This window comes from Etheostoma spectabile, chromosome 13 (assembly GCF_008692095.1).
Source record: "Etheostoma spectabile isolate EspeVRDwgs_2016 chromosome 13, UIUC_Espe_1.0, whole genome shotgun sequence".
In the NCBI taxonomy this organism is placed as follows: Eukaryota; Metazoa; Chordata; class Actinopteri; order Perciformes; family Percidae; genus Etheostoma; species Etheostoma spectabile.
This window is the reverse complement of record NC_045745.1, coordinates 16,113,133-16,125,355: the sequence shown is the minus strand read 5'-3', so window position 1 is coordinate 16,125,355 and position 12,223 is coordinate 16,113,133. Positions and strand designations below refer to the sequence as shown.

Below are 12,223 nucleotides of genomic sequence, written 5' to 3'. Positions count from 1 at the left end.
CTCATTGAGGTCTCCCTCCATCTTCTTCTTCAAACGGAGAGCCTCATTCCTGCTGCGAGTCTCGGCTTCAAGAGAGCTCTGAAGAGTATCCACAATTCGCTGCTGATTTCTCTTTGCTTGCTCCATCTCTTCATCTTTCTCGGCCAACTTGCGATCAAGATCAGCCTTAATCTGGTTGAACTCAAGCTGTGCTCTGAGAATCTTCCCTTCCTCATGCTCCAGTGAGGCCTATCATCAAGTAAAGAATAAAAATGAAAAACAAGACTAGTTACACCAAGTACCAAAAAAAGGCTCATGAAGTCCACCGTTCAACATTCAAGATACCTCTGCTTCCTCCAGAGCTGTTTGTATCTCAGACTTCTCCTGTTCTAACTGTTTTCGAATCTTCTCAAGCTCATGAATACTCTTTCCACTCTCACCAATTTGCGCAGTGAGGTCAGATATTTCCTCTGAGAAACAAAATGTCACATTACTAATGGTTTGGTCATTAGAAATAAAATCTATGATAGAGGTGTAAGCTGGTTTTTCCCATACCGTGTAGATTCTTATTCTCTCTCTTCATGGTCTCCAGATGTTCAAGAGATTCTTCATAAGAGTTCTTCAGTTTGAACAGCTCAGTGCTCAGAGACCTGGCTTCCTTCTGAGAGCTCTCCAGCTCTGTTTGAGACTCTTCATACTTCTGTTTCCATTCTGCCAAGACCTGAAATATGTATTTTAAAGGCAATTTTACTTTAAAAATTTTACCTAAAAGAGCAAAAGTGCCATATGTATTTTAAAAGCAACCTTATCAAAGTTTCTTTGTTTCTTGTCCAGAGCAGCAGCAGCAGCATTAGACCTCTCCACATCTACCATGAGATCTTCAATCTCATTCTGCAGCCTGTGTTTGGTCTTCTCCAGAGACGAGCATTTAGCATTCACTGCTTCCACAGCCTCCTCAGCATCCTGCAGACGCTGAGCCAGCTTCTTTCTGGATGATGATAGAAGATATTTTGGTTAATTATTTAAAAGCTTGGTTGATGGAGTGAAAATATATTTTACTCACTTGGCCTCCTCCAGTTCCTCGGTTCTCTGGATGGCATCAGTTTCGTACTTGGTTCTCCACTGAGCCACCTCAGAGTTGGCCTTGGACATGTTGCGTTGCAATTCACCCTTGGCCTCCTGCTCCTCCTCATACTGCTCCCTGAGCAGGTCACAGTCATGTCGAGCAGACTGCACTGCATGGGCTAAAGCATTCTTGGCCTGAAATAAAAACATATCTTGTTGCATATTTATGTACCACCATCTGTACCAAGTTGTTACTTGTTACTGTTGGTTGATACCTTGACTTCTTCCTCTAGTTGTCTTTTAAGGTCTTCAATTTGTTGAGTGTAGGACTGTTTTCCTCTGGTTAGTTGGGACACCAAGGAATCCTTTTCCTCAAGCCGCCTTACAAATTCACCTAATTGATAAAAGCATTAAATTAGTTGTTTATAATATACAAACAAAACACAGTTCAAATCAAATGTTTACCATTTCAGTTAAGAAGCTTTGTTTTCTGCATGGTGAAGTCATTGATAGTACGCTGTCCCTCGTCTGCCTTTGTTTTGTATTCGTTCATCTGATCTCCAAGACCTGCACATTTTCTCCAAATTTATCTAAAAAACAAACACGTTAACAATGCATAACCTACTGAAAAATAAATAAAAGTTGTTTTAGACTTAACAAATTACTCATCCCATCCCATGAAAAACATACAGTAAAGGAAGTATTTACCTTAGCCTTCACAATATTTTCCATATTGGAGACCACATCATCCAGCTCCAGTCTGAGCTCACTCTTCTCCTCTCCAGTTTCTGCTTGACTCTCTGCAGGTTATCATCTGCTCTCCTAGGTCAGCTACACTGTCACTTGTTTCTTCCTGAGTGTGGCAGCAGTGGCTTAATGCTGCAGAGTGGCCTCTTCAAGGTCTCTGCGGAGTTTCTGGAACTCAGCCCCCTCTTCTTGTTCATTTCAATCTGGGCAGATGTTGCTCCACCAGCCTCCTCCAGCCTCTCACTGATCTCCTCAGCTCTCTGGCCAAGTCTGCTCTCTGTTTCTCCACTTTGGCTCGTGCAGCTCGCTCTGCCTCAAGCTCTTCTTCCAGCTCTCAGCGGCATGCGGGCCTAGACCAAACGAAAGCAAAACCTAAATGGCATTGTATTGCTCTTAATATATTGTGGTTTAAATGTCCTATTCAAGTGCCAGGTTATCCAACTTTATTTATGTAAATTCTTACCGTAACTCCTTCAGTTTTTCTGGAGCTGGGCACTCATTGCTTGTTCATCTTCTATTTTACCACTGAGTTGGTTGATTTCAAAATCTTTCCTGTGGATAAAAAAAATATATGTACTAGCTGACACGTAGTTTGAAATCTATTTGTGTTTTTTACACGTGCATTTCACATTACTTTTTCAGTCTCTCTTCGAGTTGCTGTTTGTCATTTTCCAAGTCCTGACACTCTCTAGACTAACTTAGGTCTCCTTCAAGCTCCCGTTTTGCTCTCTCAAGGTCCATACGCACTTTCTTTCTTGTTCTAGGGAGCCTTCCAGCTGTGGGTTGTAATACATAACTTCTTATTTAGTCATTAGTTTACATGTTCATATAAATAAACGTAATCTTGTAAATTCTCACATCATCCACTTGCTGCTCCAGCTTAGCCTTGGCTTGGTCAGAGTGTTGACTTTGTCTTCTTCACTCTGCAGATCATCCAGTGTTTGCTGATGAGCTTCCTGTAAGGCTTTCTTTCTTCTTTTGTCAACTTAGCAATTATTTCATCCAGAGCAGCCATCTCTTCTGTCAAGTTCTTTACCTGTGGCCAGGAAAAAATGTATCAGGGACTTTACCATGAATGTTATTTGGGACATCCAGAGTAATTTCACAGTATTAGTGTTTGTCATACCTTGTTCTCTGTGGCGTGCTTCTCTTTCTCAACTTTAGCCAGAGTTAACTCAGTCACAATGTCTTTCTTCAGCTCAGAGCACTCATCCTCCAGCTTCCTCTTTAGCAGTCAGTTCAGAATTCATCTCCTCCTCATCCTCCAGTCTTTCTGTCAGCTCTTTGGCTTTTGCCTCCAGCTGAATCTTGTTTTAATCAGCCCTCACATCTTTCTCGCACACAAAGATTATCTTGCTCCTGTTATAATTTAAAGTCACAGCATTATACCTAGGCAGACTTGGTTTTATTTTATTATTATTGTAATGATCACAGATTTGAACATTTCTACCATACAGATTGAACTTGGAGCTGCAGATCATTTTTCTCTTGGAGAAGAGTGACCATTTTTTCTTCAAGTTCCTTCCTGCGCTTCTGATTTTGCGTAAGCCTCTTTTAGTTTGCCAACCTCTTCTTCATGTTGGCCATCTCCTTCTCTACTCTGCTGACTTCAACAAGGTTTAATCTTGAAGTACATCTTCATCCAGGGCCAATTCTTGACCCCCATGAAGGCACGGATGTTCCACTGGATCACAAGTAGTGCATCCCTGCCGAAAACAAATCATTGTCTTTAAGTTGTCTCCATCAGGTGAAAACCATTTTTTTTTCCTTCTCCTTTTTGAACCAACAGAACATGTCAGACAGCAATGTAACGTACTCTATGCCAAATAACATACACACTTTTCTTATACCACTGTCGCAGCATGGACATAGAAAATGAAACAAAAATCAGTTTTAACCTGATCGCAAAGAATGTCCTTTTCAATACAACCTAAATAGATTCTTCCCCCACTATGCTTTTCTCGTTTGATATTTATTTATTGGTTTGTAAGACAGAGTAAATATGCATTTTAAGGTACTGTTTTTCTCAAAGGATATCATTTCCTAATTTTTGATAGATAGAGTTTATCCTTTTTTGCATTAAGGGTCTAAGGATAGATAGTGGTTGTATGTTGTACATATTGTAAGTCCCTTGAGGCAAATCAAGATTTGTGGTATTGGGCTATGTGAATAAAAGTTACCTGTTTTGACATAAAAGTTTGGCCATACTGTGAGCAGTTACCTGCGCTCAACAATCTTCTGGAATTCAAGTCTTGCCAGAAGGCCTCTCGACCGGGCTTGGATGCCTGTGATGTATAGTGCTAGTCGGTCATCTCGCATCTCCTCTAGCAGACCCAGCAGTCGCTTTGAAGAACACTTTTTTCATAGGGCAGATTGATAGTCAGTAATAATAGGTACTTTATATAAATCCATTTTATATATAAAACTTACCTTGTGTGTCCCAGCTTGTACTGCGTGTGATCAATATCTAGTGAACCCAACAATTTCTCAGCGGCCTTCTTGTTGTCGATAAACTGTCCCTCGAATGGCATAGGGTTCAAAATACGGTATCTTTGACACAAGTCCAACAAAAAATTATTTTCATTTTCATCAACATTTTATCTGTATTTTATAATTCTATCTATATATATATCAGGAATATAAGACACTCATTTGATATATCTAGTGATTTAAATATGGATTGCCCATCACATGCAAACCTCTGTTTGAAATCTCCATAGAGGTCTATTGGGGAAACCCTTTCTGCAGATCCTGATGCCTTCAAGCACACACGTTACAGCGCAGCTGGTGCATCACCAGAGGGTTCTCCATGGCCCCAGGAGTCTTGGTCTCATTAGGGATGAGCAGCGAACAAAGTGAGGGTGAGTAGACCTCAAGTTGTCATCAGCTTGTTCAGGTTTTCCTGCAAGTTTTTAACACACTTATACATTTTGTTATCATTGTGTTTGGCCAATAACTTTTAAAGATTGGTTGTTAATTGAAATGCATGCCCAACTTATTCAGTTCAGTAAATGTGTCACAGCCTTGGGAAGTAGGCTGTGTATTACACACTACTTTGGGTATTTTTTAGCCTGAAGAAGTCTTTGTCCTGGTTAGCTTAGACCATCTTTACATCAATCCCGTTTTACAATCGCCATATTGTAAAAACCACACATATATGTGTTCATAACTACACCCCTTCAAGCTTAGACCATAACCACAATTTGAAAACTTAAAAAAAAACGTTTTACCCTGTGCAAGGCAGACACAGTTTGGAAGGATGAACCCTTCTTCTTGCTGCCTCCTCCTTTGCCGCCCTTTCCACCTTCAGCTGCTCAATAAACCATGTAAAACAGTTAGATTACCTTAACAGACAGGCATTATCAATCTTTTATTTCTCCCTATGAGCATTTGATAAAATTTGACATTTCCTGTGTAGGTAATTGCAGTACTACATTAAGTTTATTCTTACCTGCATCTGATCCAGCATAATTTGCGAAGAGGACGATAGCAGTTTGAGATTAGATTTCTGAAAGAGTCCTACAACGGTCTCATTCAGAGGATCCTTGTTCTTCACCAGCCAGTTGTTGATATTATAATCAACAGTTCCAGCATAGTGAACCAGGGAGAAATGGGCCTCTGGTCTCCCTTTGATAACTCTGGGCTTCTGGAAATTGGCAGATTTCCCCAGATGGTTGTCATAGAGCTTAGTTTTAAAGGTGGTATCAGAGGCTTTGGGGAACATGCACTCCTCTTCAAGGATGGACATGATACCCATAGGCTGAGGAGAATATAATGAAGAATAAAGATATAGTTTTCATGTTGTTTAGACAAGCACAAAAAGTTTATGTGAGGGTTCAGGAAGAACATAATGGAATAACTTTGGGTCATGTAGCACTTTGATGATTTGCATAAGTAAACTTAAAAACTCACCTTTTCAATCAGGTCAATGCAGGCCTGCAAGTCCATACCAAAATCTATGAAAATCCATTCAATGCCCTCTTTCTTGTACCTTCCTGCTCCAGCACAAACATGTGGTGGTTGAAAAACTGTTGCAGTTTTTCATTGGTGAAGTTGATGCACGCTGCTCAAAGGTGTTAACTGTAACAACATGATGTAAGAGAAATGAACTTTGGCATAAAAAATTAAGCAAATCTGTTACCTATGTTTTATTAGCTTTGGATTCTGTTCTAAACTTACTCAAAGATCTCAATCCAGCAATGTCCAGTACACCAATAAAATACTGCGAGGCGGCTTGGTGTCGAGTTGGATTAATTCTCACCACCATCCACAGAAACATCTTCCATACACTGATTTAGACAGCGCACTTATAGCGTAGTACACCTTTGGGAAAAGTAATCAGTAATATCGTTAAAACTTTACTTTTATTTAAACACTATCCTGAAAATGTTTCCTTCAAATCATTACCTGAGAAACATTTGTCCCTTGGTGACCCACTCATTCCCTACTTTGACTCTTGGGTGACAGAGACCTTTGATGAGTCCGCAGAGTTCAGGGACATTAGATACATATTTGTCAGCAACTGAAAATGCAAAAATATACATTAGCTCTGCCCTTTCAATCCTACATTGGACATACTCTTTTAGATCTTTCTCCTTAGAGTTCTTTGTCGCATTAGGAGAATTCCGGTTGATTTCAACACTAGCTCTGTGTTTGGAATTTGGAGTGCTGTCGGTAGCAAAAGAATGAGAACAATCGGTGCTGCCTACACTGTGTTATCCCCCTGCTAGAGTCAGCACCAAACAGGCTTAAACAGGGTAAGTTTTTAAACTTGTGTTTAGCCTCTAAACATGTTCAAAATGTCATTACAATGTCTCACAGATGCAGTGATTCTTCTGAGGGAACACAGCGAATCTGACTGCAGTAGATGTGACAGAAAGGCATTAAAGTTGTGTTAATCCATACCTCTGTTTATTTCCTGTTTTCCGGTGAAGTAACATTAGTCGATTGTCAACACGTACAGTCCAATATTCCAAAATGTAATTTTCCCAAATAAACAATTTGACTATGTAGAAATGTTGTTGAACATCAGAATTAACTAACCAGAAAACAGTGTGTAGTTTTTCTTTTTAGCATCTCACTCACTTTCAGTCACTATGACGACTAAGGTCAGAACATTGTTCAAAAATATGAACAATAACGTTGCTGTCAACGGCTAATGTCTAATGTTAGTTACTGACTGTTACCTTGAAACCATCATTATTAGCATTACTAGCTACGTTTTTCATCTTGGTTTGAGCGATATGCACCCCAACAGTCACCTTGAGTTCAGTAGAGCAGACGGCTTTGCGAGTCGTGTAATTACTTTATGTCTTTTCATAACAGCTGAAGAGTGGCTGCTCTATACCATGGCGGCAGAAATTTTACCAAGGTGGGCCGCCATGGTAAAACAGTGTAAACAATACGAAGCTACGTGTTGAAATCTACCAGAATTCTCCTTAAAGTATAGACTGTGACAAACATGGTGGAACAAAACAAGGTGGGAACATATTGTCAGATATTTTAAAAAGTGCTTTTCTTTGATACATTTTGTGCTGAGTTTTCACAAGCTGCCTTTTTTCAACTGCAACTCCATATATTTGACACATTCTGTGATGTAGTTTAACTTTTTAATAACAATTTGTTCTGGGTTTTGGTGTTGTTGATACTTTGATACATCAGTTTCTATTTGGCTATCACAAACAATTTTGTAAGTTTTCTAGTCCTCAATACTTGCCCGCCAGTTTTTATTGTTACACTACTACTACAATGTTTACTAAAACAAAATAAATTATATTTAACTCACCAAGAATACCACTGCCTGGGCAACCCTCTGCCAACTAGCTGTTTTGTATAAATCCCTGCGTCATACAAAGATGTATAACAAGTAGTTATAGGAAAACCTCTTTAATTGGAAGGGGTAATTTAAATACAGCACTTCTGTGTACACAGGAGAATATATTGAAGGCAATTTGCGAGTCTGCCATGTGTTAAAAGAAGAAGTGAACATGGCAGAGAGTGAACATCCCGGCACTCAATCACCGTTAGCGGACTTCACTCATACCGCCATTTGGAATGAATTATATGCCCTGCTCTGCTGCCTCTGAAGCTGCCTGTGACAACCCAGTGTTACAACAGCTATTCAAGGCATACTTTACATTTACTTTATTTTATTCAATTCCTCTCTAAAACAGTTACAAAAACTTAAAATTATAATCTTTATATAGGTATGATTTATAGTAAGACTGTTGTGATAACTGTCATTAGTTTAGCTAAATAACTAATGTAGGTATATCTTAACCTAGACAGAATAGAATTATGTGTTAAGAACTGTTAAGAAGTCTAGATCTAGATAAGCTAGATCTGCCCGTGCCAAATCTCTTATAATAATAATCCCATCTATGTATACAACCTTACCTACCTTCAGTGCCATCAGTCTGCCTGCTCTTCACGCTGCTTCTGCTTAACTTCTGTTACCATAGTGCATGATGGCACCAGTCAGCTTGTAAATACTGCACTTCTCTTCTTGAGTAATCCCAGCACATCGAAGGCTTCCTAAATGAATATAAAAGTATTCCTGGTATTCCTTATTTTTTCTAATTGATTTTTTCAAAAGAAATGTAAAATGTTTGCTGATGTGAATCTAAGATTTAGCTCACATCAGTGGCCATCAGCTCTTCAGAATCATTGATAGAGGCTACTGTTGTCTCTCCTTGGGAGATGAAGGCGTAGTCATAGGGGTTGTTGGTGATAAGCAACATGTCTGAAATTATTTAAAAAATATGATGCAATGCTGATACAGTACACTAATAATCATTTATTACATGTATAGTGTCCACTTACCCATAAGCTCAGGCTTTGCCTGAGACAAGATCTGGTAAAAATGTGGTAGTCCCTCTCAGCTTTAGCTGGTAGTCACACGAGACTTTTCCAAAAGGTCTGTCAAAGGTATTTAAGTTATGTTGTTGTATTCCAGTATAAATAATTTGCTATTGGTGCAGTTTAACTAATAAGGGATTATACCCACTCTCTGATGCAAAAACAATACAATTTCCTCTGGTTGGTGACAAATAACAATTTTCTAAAACAAAATAGTTAGAGCTGCCCTTTTTATGTGATCAAACATTATTTCATTACTTTTAATACGAATCTGTCTTTCTGAGTCAGATTTTTTCCCTTGTATCTAATTTCCTATATGTAGATTAGACAACTGGAGACTCAAAATCCCTATAGGTTAAAATGTGACTTCAAAATGGACACAGTGTACCCACCTGCCTAGCACATGCGGGGATTGACTCCACAATGCATCCCTAACATAAATACGTGCCCTCCAAATTTGTATGATAGATTTAGTTTTTTACTTACAGTCTCGATGTCAGCCGAGGCCAGCTTTCCTCGGTTGTCAAAGTGAATTCTGATGAATTTACCCTAACATGAAATAAGTGTTTATATTTCTAATATTACATTTTTTTTTCAATGATAATCAAGTAGCCTTACTGCAGTCACACAACTCACAAATCTAGAGGGTTGTCATTCCTGATGGTCTTGGCATTCCCAAGGCCTCCAGTGCGGTTAGCTGGATGATTGATCCTCCAGTGTACCCTGATTTTGTCATACAAATATATAAACTCCAGGTTTACTGTCAATTTAGAAAGGCTTTTAAAAAAAACCACCTTATTTGGTTTTCTAAATGTTATTACATCATTATGATTATAGGCATGTAAAGAATGGATATTTGAAAGGTCAGTGCGGGTGGGAAACAACATACAAATAATGGAACATTTACATTTTTTTATTAAAATGTTTCATGTTGATGACTCTGGCATTTCTAGTGTTACTACTCTTTTCATTTATATTTTGTATCATATTTAGATATAAGTATGTAATATACCTTCTTTTCAGCAGCCTGATCTTTCTTCACATTCGGAGCAGCGGCGATGCTGGCAAAGTACTGAATGACACGCTTGGTGTTGACGTCTTCCAGCACCGGATTCTCCACTGAGTTGAAGAGAGACAGAAAGTTTTAGACACAGACATATGACCGTTAAATACTTACGGGATTTTTTTGGGCTGTGTGACTTACGTGATAAGATTGACTGGTTTCTCTGTCTGTCAGCAAGGAGATTTAAAAGTTTTAGTAAAAAATAAAATGACGTCAACGTTAATATTTAAGAAAATGACGCTAAATAGATATTTACCTGACAGCATGTATTGATAGCCATGTCAGAAATGAAAGATGTGAGGAGGAGCTTCAGACCTCTTCTTCCTCTAGAGGCAACAACCACCTCTTGGTGGTAACTGGCAGCCACTTGTAGGGGTTGACCAGTCACACAGAAGAGCCCAGAGTAGGTCTGGTTGTAAGTAGCGAAGGGCAACAGATAATAAATAAGATAATGTGTTACTTGTAATAAATGTTGCTATTAAACAATGCTTATCAATGGGTAGAGAGGTTTTATGTTACGCTTATTATCTTACATAGATCATCCATGCTGCATAACGCTCTTTGAGGTTAAACAGCACAGCGGGCTCATGAGGAGGTGAACATCGCCATGTCTTCAATTTAATCAACTTTGGCGTGTTTGAGGGTGTACATCACACTCCTTCACTGTCACAGTCTGCAACAAGAGATAACGGTCTTAAACAAAGTTCAATACTTGTTTTGGCATACATTTGGTGAACTAATTGATACGTATGATATACAAACCTTGTTAAATTCAGTCAGAACAGTACTTTGTCACCGTCACGACTAGTGACCGTTCCCTTTACGTACTCAACCTCAGGGTCAGGGACGAAGCACTCTTTCTTATGTCAACGGACGAGTTTGGGCTTCTAGGCGCTCTTTGTCTGACTTCCTAAGAAAAGGAGCAGCGGCCCCAAACTCGCCATGGCAGCATCACCCATTTTTCAACCTTTTGAGAAAAACATTTTTCACAACCTGTGGTTTTCTTTGCAAAAACATGTGTGAACCATTACTCATTCACATGAGACCCATGGAAATCTAGACAAACGGCATAATTAAAAAATAACATAATGAACCTGTAATTGTCAAGCACAGTTTTTTATATCCCCCTAACAAATACACTATTTACAATCATTGATACTATCATAGGTGTACTATTTATAACCTATCATCCTTTACTCTATTATTACAAAACTACGCAAATAAGGTTAAATGAATGCACCTTTAACATTAAGTTTAGAGACAAGCACGGTCCATTACAAATTGATGTGTCAGGCCTTTTGATAGAAATGGTCTGATAGCATTTTTTGTTTCCAACTCGATCTGATACTGAACTTGTGTATCGGCCCATAATGTCAAAACTGTGTACTACTATCAGTGTATGGATATGATATGATTTCTGTCTGTTTTGTCGGTCTGCTCAGGTTAAACTCTTTGTGAAACATAAACAAACCAAACTATGAATGCCACAGAACTTCTTTTTTTCATCCAGTTTGACAGTCAGTTATGACTGAAAAACATAAACTACTTTAAATTAGATTTTCTTTAGGGTTTTATAATGTGGTATCGTTATCGGCGCATAACTCCAGTACTCACCAATATCAGGTTTTAGGCTCATCGCAGCGATACTGATACTGGTATTGGAACATCTCTACCTTTTGATATTGCAATAACAACCCCGAAAAAGAAAGCAAGATGCTTATGTTAACTGTTGTCACTTCAGTGTAGCTGTGAATTTTACCTAAGGTGTTTCACTCCACAGGAAATTGGGTCTGCAGTATTTCTATAGTTAGACAGAAGAAAACCAATGTCATATTAGTCGTATTTAATTAAGTAAAAATCCCGGGACACCATTTTTTTTTTTTTTTTACAAATGTATCACTAAGCTTTACACAATTTAGCAGCAGTAAATGTCTATATATAGCTGGGAGTATTTAACATCTTACCACACAGTATCTGTTTCTCTATTAGAGTATGTTGATGTTTTTCTTACCTTGACGTCAACCTTGTCAAGTGAAATGATGGATCCGTAGCTGACACCAGGCTGCCTCTCCATTAAAAGGTTGTTCGGCACCAATATGGGAATGCATATCAGAGAAATGGCATCCGGTTGCCTATTACAAAAAGCTTTCTCCAAATTAGGTAGAGCCAGGGCTGCTATTTTTTGCTGCCACCTTGTGAAACAACCTATATGCTGGACTGGACCTGAGAAGAAAAGGGAAGGCTGGAGGTGGGGGAGCCGGACAAGCTGCAGTCTATCATGTCATTCTCTTTGTCCCAGTAATTTATATCAACCACTTGAAATGACGATCAATATAAGATTAGGTATAAAATAGTAATAAATAAAGAATTAAATTAACTTGAAATTGTAATTAATTGAGAAATGCGGCCTTTGTTAATTTGGAGTCCCAGTGCTTTTGATATACATAAAGTAATCCTTGACAAACCTCTAAGGGCATGATTATTGTGAAGTAAAAATCCCTCTCTATCTAC

General features: G+C 38.6%; 1 pseudogene; it reads right to left on the bottom strand.

Annotated features, from left to right (window-relative positions):
- The window catches only part of LOC116700869 (myosin-7-like), a 25,812-nt pseudogene that overhangs the window by 2,291 nt on the left and 11,298 nt on the right, over window positions 1-12,223 (bottom strand).